This window comes from Prosopis cineraria, unplaced genomic scaffold (genome assembly GCF_029017545.1).
Source record: "Prosopis cineraria cultivar Desert tree isolate PC_DT_omini unplaced genomic scaffold, ASM2901754v1 PC5, whole genome shotgun sequence".
Taxonomy (NCBI): Eukaryota; Viridiplantae; Streptophyta; class Magnoliopsida; order Fabales; family Fabaceae; genus Prosopis; species Prosopis cineraria.
Window position 1 is genome coordinate 23,024,920 of NW_026555336.1, and position 10,276 is coordinate 23,035,195.

Below are 10,276 nucleotides of genomic sequence, written 5' to 3' on the forward strand. Positions count from 1 at the left end.
CCTATTGAGAAAAAAATGGTAGAAAATTGTTTGAGATGATTTGGGGATGTACAAAAAAGACCGCAGGAGGTACTAGTGAGAAGAAGTGGAACATATAACTTTGAGTCTTATTAAGAAGTGTAAAGAAAAGCAAAGAAAACATTCTTGAAAGTTGTTGAACATGATATCTTAATTAATAATATTTCTAAAAATTTGATAAATGATAAATATAGACCTCACTTAATGGAATAAAGGCTTGTTGTGTTGTGTTTATTGAATATTGATATTGGGGTATTCCTATCACATCAAGTCTTGTAGTCACGTCACTTCTTATTGGGTCCAAAAGATTGGGAAAAGGAATCCAAGGCTTCAAAAGAGATAAACAAACCAAGTATTCAAATTGAAGGTTCAGAAACTTATTATGTGATAATGTGAGCTCTTTAAACAGAAACATTTTTTTTTTAGACCCAGAATTGCAGAAAATAAAGGAAACATTTCAGGACAAAGAAAATGAAAAAACAGAAAGAGTAACAAACTACGTGCACAATGCGATTCCAGGTCCTTAAGAATCTAATTCAACAGATGCTTGTCTGATGAGCCTAATGTTAGGAATCAGCTGTCATTGGAGAAGAAATGGGTGATACACATGGAAACCAGTACCTGTGTTTACAATCTCTATGACCATCATCAATCATTGCAAGTCCTTCCTGCATCATTAGAAAGTGATTCTCTCACCATTCCATGACCTTAAGGGTTGATGTATGTTTTAACAAGTTATTGGGTAGGAAGCATGCTAAAAAATAAAAATGGTAACGCCAATGCCCTTGTTGTATAGTGGCATGGAAGCTCCTCAGTGAGGCGGAAGGTCGTAAGTTCAATCCAGCTAGTTACTTCAAGCTATTTTATTGCCCTTTGCAATCCAAATAAATAAATATGGCTAGAAGACTTACTTCAAGTAAGGTCTCAAGAGCATCAATAATGCGACCTGAAGTCCAAGATAGCCGTCTCTCCACTTCCTCAACAGTCACAAACCCTTGAGCCTAAAGCACAGAAGGTGCCAGAAATGTTACAAAACAAAATCTTTCCCAATTGGCAAACTATGAAGCTTTTGCTACACTTGATAAGTGAACATTCTATGTTTGTTCATGCTTCCCCATTCAGGTCTGAATTCTAGGTTATTTTTAATCGAGCTAGTTCAATGACATCCTTAGAAATCATGCTCCTGACCCTGAGCCCGACTAGGAATGTTTCCCCAAAAGATCACTGGCAACACATTAGAATTGAACTTTACATCATAAAAATATAAATCAGACTCGAACCATTCAAGAGTTAGGAATGAGCTTTCATTTATTATTATTATTATTATTATTATTATTATTATTATTATTATTTTACATGAAGGTTGATCATGGATATATTCCTAATAGAGTCTTTAGTTTCTTTTGTGTTTTTTTTTTTTGGTTCCTTTGGCCAAAAGATACAGTTTTTAGTTAACTTCCCCTTTTCTGACTACTAAGAGAATCCTCAACTAGTTAGGTCTGAACCATTTATTTGACAGTGCTTTTCTACACTTAAAAAAAATCACATTTGTACCCTTTAAGACATTTAACCATTGGCCCCATTGGGTTTTATCATGCAAGTTCAAGAAATCCATGAATACAGCATGTCAGAAGTCCATAACTCTTTAGATCTCAACAAATCCCTAAGAGGCACAAAAATCATATAACAGACAAGGGAGCATTTGAGGGAAGTTAAAAATAAATTTTTGTGGATAGAAAAAAGTTCAAAGGACAAATAAAAAGAAGAAACAGTTGTAACCTGAGCAAGTTCTAGAATTTCATTGTGGTCCTTGTTTAGCTCAGTTGGAACTGAACGAACAAGTTTTTTCTTCCCAACAGAAATAACTTCAAAACCACTACCCAGCACCTGAAGTTCATGTAACAAATGTCAAACATCCGCCCAGAAGGATCCATGCAATGAAATTTCTTATTAAATAGTGCAACAACCACACAACAACAACAACAACAAGCCTTTATCCCACTAGGTGGGGTTGGCTACATGGATTGCAAGACGCCATTGTGCTCTATCATTTATCAAGCTTTTAGGAATATTATTAATTAAAAGATCGCGTTCAACAACTTCTAAGAGTGTTCTCTTAGGCCTTCCTCTACCCCTCTTAATCGGACTCAAAGTTATATGTTTCACTCTTCTCACTGGTGCCTCCCTTGGTCTTCTTTGTACATGTCCAAACCATCTCAACCGATTTTCTACCATTTTTTCCTCAATAGGTGCTACCCTCACTTTTTCGCGTATATGCTCATTTCGAATTTTATCTTTACGTGTATGTCCGCACATCCATCGTAACATTCTCATCTCTGCTACTCCAACTTTATGCTCTTGTTGTCCCGTTAGAGCCCAGCATTCACTACTATATAACATTGCCGGTCTGATAGCAGTGCGATAAAACTTTCCTTTAAGTTTATTAGGCACCTTACAGTCGCAAATAACTCCTTTAGCTTTTCTCCAATTAAATCACCCAGCTTGAATCCTATGTGAAATATCTCCACTAATTTCGCCATCATTTTAAATAATGGCTCCCAAATATCTAAACTTTTCCACTTGAGGTAAAATTTGATCTCCCAATTTCATTTCCAAATTATTGTCAAATAGTCTCTTATCAAATTTACAATATAAATATTCCGTCTTACTCCTACTCAGACGGAAATCTTTCGACTCTAATGTCCTCCTCCATAACTCAAGTTTGCAATTAACCTCTTCTCTTGTCTCTACTATAAGAACTATATCATCTGCGAAGAGCATACATTTGGGAATTTCTCCTTGAATATGTTCGGTTAAAACATTTAGGATCAAGTTGAACAGATAAGGACTCAGAGATGATCCCTGATAAAGTCCAATCTTTATAGAAAAATTCTTTATTTGACCACTAGGCATTCTTATACTAGTTTTTACCCCCTCATACATATCTTGTATGGCTTTGATATAAGCAATTCGTACTCCCTTTTTTTTCCAACGCTTTCCAAAGCACTTTTCTTGGTATACAGTCATAAGCTTTTTTCAAATCAATAAAAACCATGTGTAAATCTTTATTTTTACAACGATAATTTTCCATTAATCCCCTTAGTAGATAAATCGCTTCTGTAGTTGATCTACCTGGCATAAAACCAAACTGATTCTCAAAAATACTTGTCTCCAATCTCAACCTGTGCTCAATTACTTTCTCCCACAATTTCATGGTGTGGCTCATAAGTTTAATCCCTCTATAATTAGTACAATTCTGAATATCTCCTTTATTTTTATAAATAGGAATTAATGTACTTCTCCTCCACTCATTAGGCATTTTCTTGAACCGTAAAATCACATTAAATAACTTAGTTAACCATCTCACTCCTTCTTCACCTAAACATTTCCACGCTTCGATAGTTATACAATCAGGTCCGTTCGCTCTACCATTTGCCATTTTTTTAAGAGCTTCCCTTACTTCCTTATCACGTATTATTCGATAGAATGACAAATTTTATTCTCCTTCACCAGTTATTAAATCCTCCAAATTACTAGATGAACCCTCTCCATCATTGAAAAGTTTGGAAAAGTAAGTCTCCCATTTATTTTTAATTTCATCATCTGTAACTAAAATTCTTCCCTCTTTATCCTTAATACACCTTATCTGTTCTAGATCTCTTGATTTTCTTTCCCTACTCTTGGCAATCTTATAAATGTTTCGTTCTCTTTCCTTCATCTCAAGGCTCTTATAAAATTCTTCAAAAACTTTAGAACGAGCTTCACCCACAGCTCTCTTAGTTTCCTTCTTAGCCATACGGTACCTCTCCCAATTTTCTTCATTGTTACACAAATGTATGGCTTTAAAACAGTTCTTCTTATACTTGATTTTGTCCTGTACACTATTATTCCACCACCAAGTCTCCTTATTTCTCGGACCAAAACCTTTTGATTCTCCCAAAACTACTTTTACAACCTCCCGTATCTTTTTAGCCATATCCTCCCACATGATGTTAGCACTTCCCCGAGATTCCCAAATTCCTTTGTCCAAAAGATTTCGCTTGAAAATATCTTGCTTCTCACCTTTTAATTGCCACCACCTAATCCTTGGTGCTACTACTTGTCGACGTTTTTGAATTTTACTCATAATACACACATCAAGGACTAGGACCCTATGTTGTGTCGTTACAGCATCTCCGGGGATCACCTTACAATTTTTACAAAGTCTTCTATCTGTGTTCCTAACCAAAAGAAAATCAATTTGTGATTTTGAGGCTCCACTTTTGTAAGTGATGAGATGCTCATCTCTCTTCTTGAAACAAGTGTTGGCAATCTTAAAATCATACGCCAATGAGAAATCAAGAAGAGTTTATCCTTCATTGTTTCGCTCTCCAACACCAAAACCACCATGCACCCTCACATACTGACCAACCTCCCTCCCGACATGCCCATTAAAGTCTCCTCCAATAAAAATCTTTTCACTCTGTGGTATGTGTCGAATCAATCCCTCCAGATCCTCCCAAAATAGTTCCTTAAGACTGGCTTCTGTCCCGACTTGCGGCGCATAAGCGCTAACAATATTAACAATCTCACGTCCAATTATGATTTTTAAGAAAATAATTCTGTCTCCAATTCTGCTAACTTCTACAACGTTCTTCTTCCATTCCTTATCCATAATGATGCCTACTCCATTGCGTGCGCTTACTTTTCCTGTATACCAAAGTTTGAAACCTTGAATATCCTTAGCTTCTTCTCCACGCCATTTTGTTTCTTGCAGGCAAAGGACATTAATTTTCTTTTGAATCATAACCCCTACAACCTCTACAGATTTACAATTCAATAACCCAACATTCCAAGTACCAAATCTAATTTTGCTCTCATGGACTAACCTCTTTAGCCACGCACGTCCAGAATAACGCGGTAGCCCTTGCTCATTTAACACTACATCCAAGCGCTGATGCAGCGGCTCTAACTCACTTATCACTGTACTCGAGCCATGCAGCGCGTTACTTACGGGCAACGACCTAGCATTAACCTTATAACATCTATTGTCCATGTTCATGATAGATTCAACAAAGTTTTACATTGGCTGTTGATGGCCTAACACAACTCTCCTCCTTTACCCGGGCTTAGGACCGGCTATAAACATAGGCAGAGTTAGTGCAACAACCACATAGGATTAAAATAATGAGGATACATATACACATAGTTAGAGATCCTATTATGTAATTGCAATATTGAAAAGTTAGTTACTGTTAGTTTATTGGAGTTAGTTAAGGGAAATAACCCTTGGGTAGTTATAAGGATTAGGAACTTGTAAATACTTTCCGTATTATTCTTCTGTATCAGATCCTCATGTGAAATTTAATCAATTCTTGGACTTACAAATCAATCAATTATTAAGACAGTAACAAGCTTTTAGTCTCATGCCACTCTTCTTTTACCTTTACTTTCTTTTTGCATAGATTAAAAGAAGCCATACAGTAATGAGAAAGCACTAAAAGGATAAGACAAGTTTCTATGAAAGAAAAAGAGAAATAAAGTAAAATCTTTTAAATCACACTAAATATCTTCCTCCATTTTATTCTTTTTTTTTTTTATAGACACCATTATAGAAGTTGAGTTTTGGAAGCAACATAAAAGGGGCTCTGGTAGCCTGTCAGAACCATAGAATATATATATATTCACACATATATCAAGTTCCCATCTTGAGTGTTTGTAGATGTGAATAAAGAGATTTACTCACGATTGTTGACTTGAGATCAAGCACAAAGAAAGTTAGGGAAAGGCTCAAAAACAAGCCTGCATTATGACTGGATACAAGTTCAAAAAACAAAAAATAATGTATCCAAAGCCTTAGGTCCCATTTGGTTGCTAGAAAAGATGAGAATGAAATGAATTGAAAAAATCAAAACAAAAATGAATTAGATCACCCTTCACTCTCATGATAAGTATAATAAAACTCAATATTATAGAACACAAATGTAAGAATCATTACCCTTCAACAAACCTCATGAATCATGAATCCCCTCCACATTTTGATTATTTTATTTTTGCCTTTATTTTTTCAATCTATTCCATTCCATTCGTTTCAAGCAATCAAAGGGCCATTAATCACCATTATTTGAGAATGCCTTCACCGCCATATTTAAAACTTTTGAGTGAAGCAGCTAGTATACACTTTAGATTCATAACTCCAGTAATTATTATCTAATTTATGGGCAAGCTGAAATATAAGACCTTCAGCTTACCGATAGCACGCAGACAATCATCCTCAGAAACAGCTCCACGGTCACTTTTTCATCGCTGACGAAGTAAGTGACAGAGTTCTTGCAGGTTGATCAGTCCTCCATTGTGGGCTCTAGTGGCCAAACAAATATCCACTATTTGAACTCCTGTCAAACCAAGCAGTTTACCTTAATAAACATGTTATCAAAAGATGGAATCTAAGCTTGACAGATTTCACAACAAAGTGTCAATGATTTATAAAAAAAAATGAAAACAGTAAATAGCTTCATAATCATAAGAAATTAGATTATAATGTGATGTGAAAAGATTTATTGATGATATAGACAAAACATAATTGAGATTAGTTACTTTAATGGATTGTGGGTTTGTGCATGTGACACTAAAAGCTGATAGTTGGGGATTTATCCAATGGTCTCCTACCACTATATGCTAGCAGGTGGTTCTTAAAATATTATTTACACCTCACTCTTTCCCTGCAAGCAACTTCTGAACTATGCCGATGCATTTCTATGTTTGCTCCCCAAGATATCCAAAATGGGCCTGTTACTTTTCTTTAGTGAAATAAATTTGGGTATTAATCCATCCAATTATATTCTGCTTCTGAATTCAGAATAATTCCAAATATGACTGGCATACTGGTCAGACACTAAAACCTTTTGTATTTGTTGTATAGTTTGTTCTGCAATTTTCTACTTACCCTGTTAGTTGAAAATTATCAAAAATAGTGCACAGATTTGTTTTTGTTTTTGTTTTTGTTTTTTTTTTTTTTTGGGGGGCTGTCAATAGCACATGAAGATTATTACAGAAAAGAATGCGTATATATATGCATAGGAGATACGTTTGGTGGAAAGAAACCAAGATTAACAAATTTTTTACCAAGTTCATAATAGAAGTCACCAATTCCCAGCAGCTCTGCCCAGAAACCTTTATTTGAAGCTAAGGGATCTACTCCAACTTTAGCACACATCTCATGAAATTGCGATCTGAATGCAGGGTTCTTGCGGATGTCATTCTGAACAAGTAATAAAAATATTAGTGTGTCTTAATTTAGTAATCCATTATAGAGGATTTTACAGAGAGGGCAAGACTGCATTACAAGACCATGGCACAAGGCATGAACAAGACAAGTTGTTAGTCAATCATTCCCCTGAAGCTCCAAGATGTTTAAACCAGTCAAGCTTTCAGGAAAGTAGAATACTTTAAAGCTGAAGATCCAGAAGGGATTTGATTTCCAAAACTAATTACGCAAGGCTGTGACATTTAGGTTTGCAAGACACTTGCAGATATGCCGCTTAGTGATTGAATTGTAGGCAATTTAAGAACTGAAAATTATATGCTCCAATAATTAGTGCAGAACACTTTTGTTTCAAAAAAGCGAATACATAACAAGCAACTGATCCATAGGGGTAAAAACGAAAAAAAAAAAACGAAAGGAAGGAAAAGAAATGCAAAGAATAATAACTGAATCTGAATCCAGACATGGTGCATGCATATAATCAATTTTCCATTAAATTGTCAAAACACATCTATCCATTCTTGCAGAACGGGACTAAACCTTATGACAAGGTCAAAAGCCTTTTAGAGGTTCCATCAACATCATATGTCAATATAAAATATTACATTCTAATAGAGCCCGTAATTTTACTAAGATCTATAAGAGGAGGTTAGAGAGGAAGAATGACTTGAATGGAAACACTTTGACTGGTCGAGATGATTATCCTTTGGTCCCTACCCATAAGGAACAATGAATTATGATACTATGTCATGTTTAGTATCTATTTTGGATAGTAGGGGCTAGATGTACGCCACACTGTGAGTATTAGTAGTCCTTTGCATTGTTTTGGGGAGATATGTCTTTTGTAATGGAATTGTGAGGAGAGATTGGCCTCTCAGGGAGTGGAACTCTTACTTTGATTTCTGCAATCTGTGTTGCTGGTTCTATTTTGTTTATTCAGGGGAAAGGAGATAGGTTTTTGGCCAAAATCAAAGTCTCCTTGTAACTCTAATTCGGTTCCTTCAATTTCATTAATATCAAAACTCAGCATTTTCCCCTCATTTTTAATTCTGCTATTGTATTTCTTTGTTCTTTACTGTGTTTCTGGTTTGGATTCCATAATTTGGCATCAGAATAATATGATCCTTGGGTGGTTTGTGTAAGGAGTTATGGCGGAGAGGTTACAATACTCTAATTGAGAAGTACAAGAATTGAAAGAGGATTGACCAGGTATGTAAGTGGCATCAAAGAAACATTGAAGACTAATAATGAAGCCCTGGCGCAAATATAGAGGAAGGTGGCAGGGCAAAATTGGGACGAACAAGAAGGAACTCATCATGAGGAGACCTTTGGGAGTGATCCAGGGGAATAAAACAGAAGGAGGCAAGTATCAGAAGTTAGAACTACCTATCTTCTCAGGCAAGGATCCTCTTGGGTGGCTTTTTAGGGTAGAACAGTATTTTCAGGTAAATTACATAACAAAACAGGAGAAGCTTGAAGCAACCATGGTATGTCTTGAAGGTAAAGCATTGAATTGGGTACCAATGGCCTGATACAAGGACACCATTGAGTGATTGATCAGATTTCAAACAGAGTTGCTACAATGATTTCACTCCTCCCAACCAGGTGGTGAGTACGAGAGATTATTCACAGTGAAGCAAGAAAAATCCATGCTCAAGTTTGTAGAAGGGTTCGAGCTATCATCTGCACCATTGAAGGAAGCTTCGAAAGAATGTTTGATTGGTGCTTTTCATTCTGGACTGAAGGCTGAAATGAGGGCTGAGTTAAAGCTACCGAAGACTACCACCTTGTGAAACCAGGGGAGATAGGGTTTTGGCCAGAATCAAAGAGTGTCCTTGTAACTCTGATTCAGTTCCCTCACTTCATTAATATCAAAACCTCAGCATTTTCCCCTCATATTTAATTCTGCTACTGTATTTCTTTCTTCTTTACTGTGTTTCTGGTTTGGGTGCCATTACATTCATCCAAATTTCATGTCTTCCTCTCCTATTTTTGTAAAATTCAAATGCCAATTTCTAAAAGTAACTGTTTTTGCACTTTGCACTCATTTCTTTTGCAATTAACGGGAAAATGATTCCCATCAAATTAATAAACATTGAAAGAATCCCATAATCAGAAGCGATCTCATAGAGCATCAACCGTAATTTCATCTGTCATTGAATCAAGCAAATAAATCGGAAACAGACAAAAACACCGATATTGAACTAAAAAGAGCTGTTTGGTGTATGGAATGTAAGTTTACACAGACCCCAGAACAAAAAAACTTAATTCTTGAAGTCAAATGAAACTACAGGAAAGGGAGAAAAAGACAAACTTTGTGCTTGCGAGTGAACTCCTCAAGCTGCGATCGGAACGTCGCAAGTTGTCCCTTCATCATATCGGTTTTAATCTTGGCCACATTTTCACCCACCAGACGAAATCGATTCCTCGCTGCAGCAGCATTTTGCAAGCCTCCAATTCCAGGCTTTCTTCTCATCCTCTCTTCCTTCTCTTCTTTTCTCGGGGATACTTTGATCCAAATTTAAAGGTTTCGAATTCGATCGCTAGATTATCAATTGTAAGACCTGATGATTTTCTGTGCGCCGAATAACAACAATATCATAGCAAGGGAAAAGTGGGATGACTGAAATTTAAAAGAAACATGAATTTATAAACTCCCTCTCCTATCAATTGTAGTAAAGTGAAATGGTAGTTGATATGCTTTTGATTTTTCAATTGTGCCATTGGACATCGTAATAAATTGTATAATCAAGAAGAGACGATAGAGTTAATAATTCATGCCGATTTTATTTAAATTAAATTTAAAGTATTTTATTTTTTTAAAAAAAAACTCATATAATTAAGCTCTTAACTTTTTTCTGTTAAGTTCGGACTAGTCCATCGAATTTGATCAAAATTATCAATTTTATATACATATAAAGTTTTTTTTGGATCGGACTCTATTTAGGCTGAACTTATTTGAATCAAGTTTAAAATATTATACTCTCTTGAAAAAGTTTATATAAACAAGCTCAA

General features: G+C 35.7%; 1 pseudogene; it reads right to left on the minus strand.

Moving 5' to 3' along the window:
- Window positions 1-387: 387 nt before the first annotated feature.
- Window positions 388-9,945, minus strand: LOC129310925 (vacuolar protein sorting-associated protein 22 homolog 1-like; annotated as a pseudogene).
- Window positions 9,946-10,276: the final 331 nt, after the last annotated feature.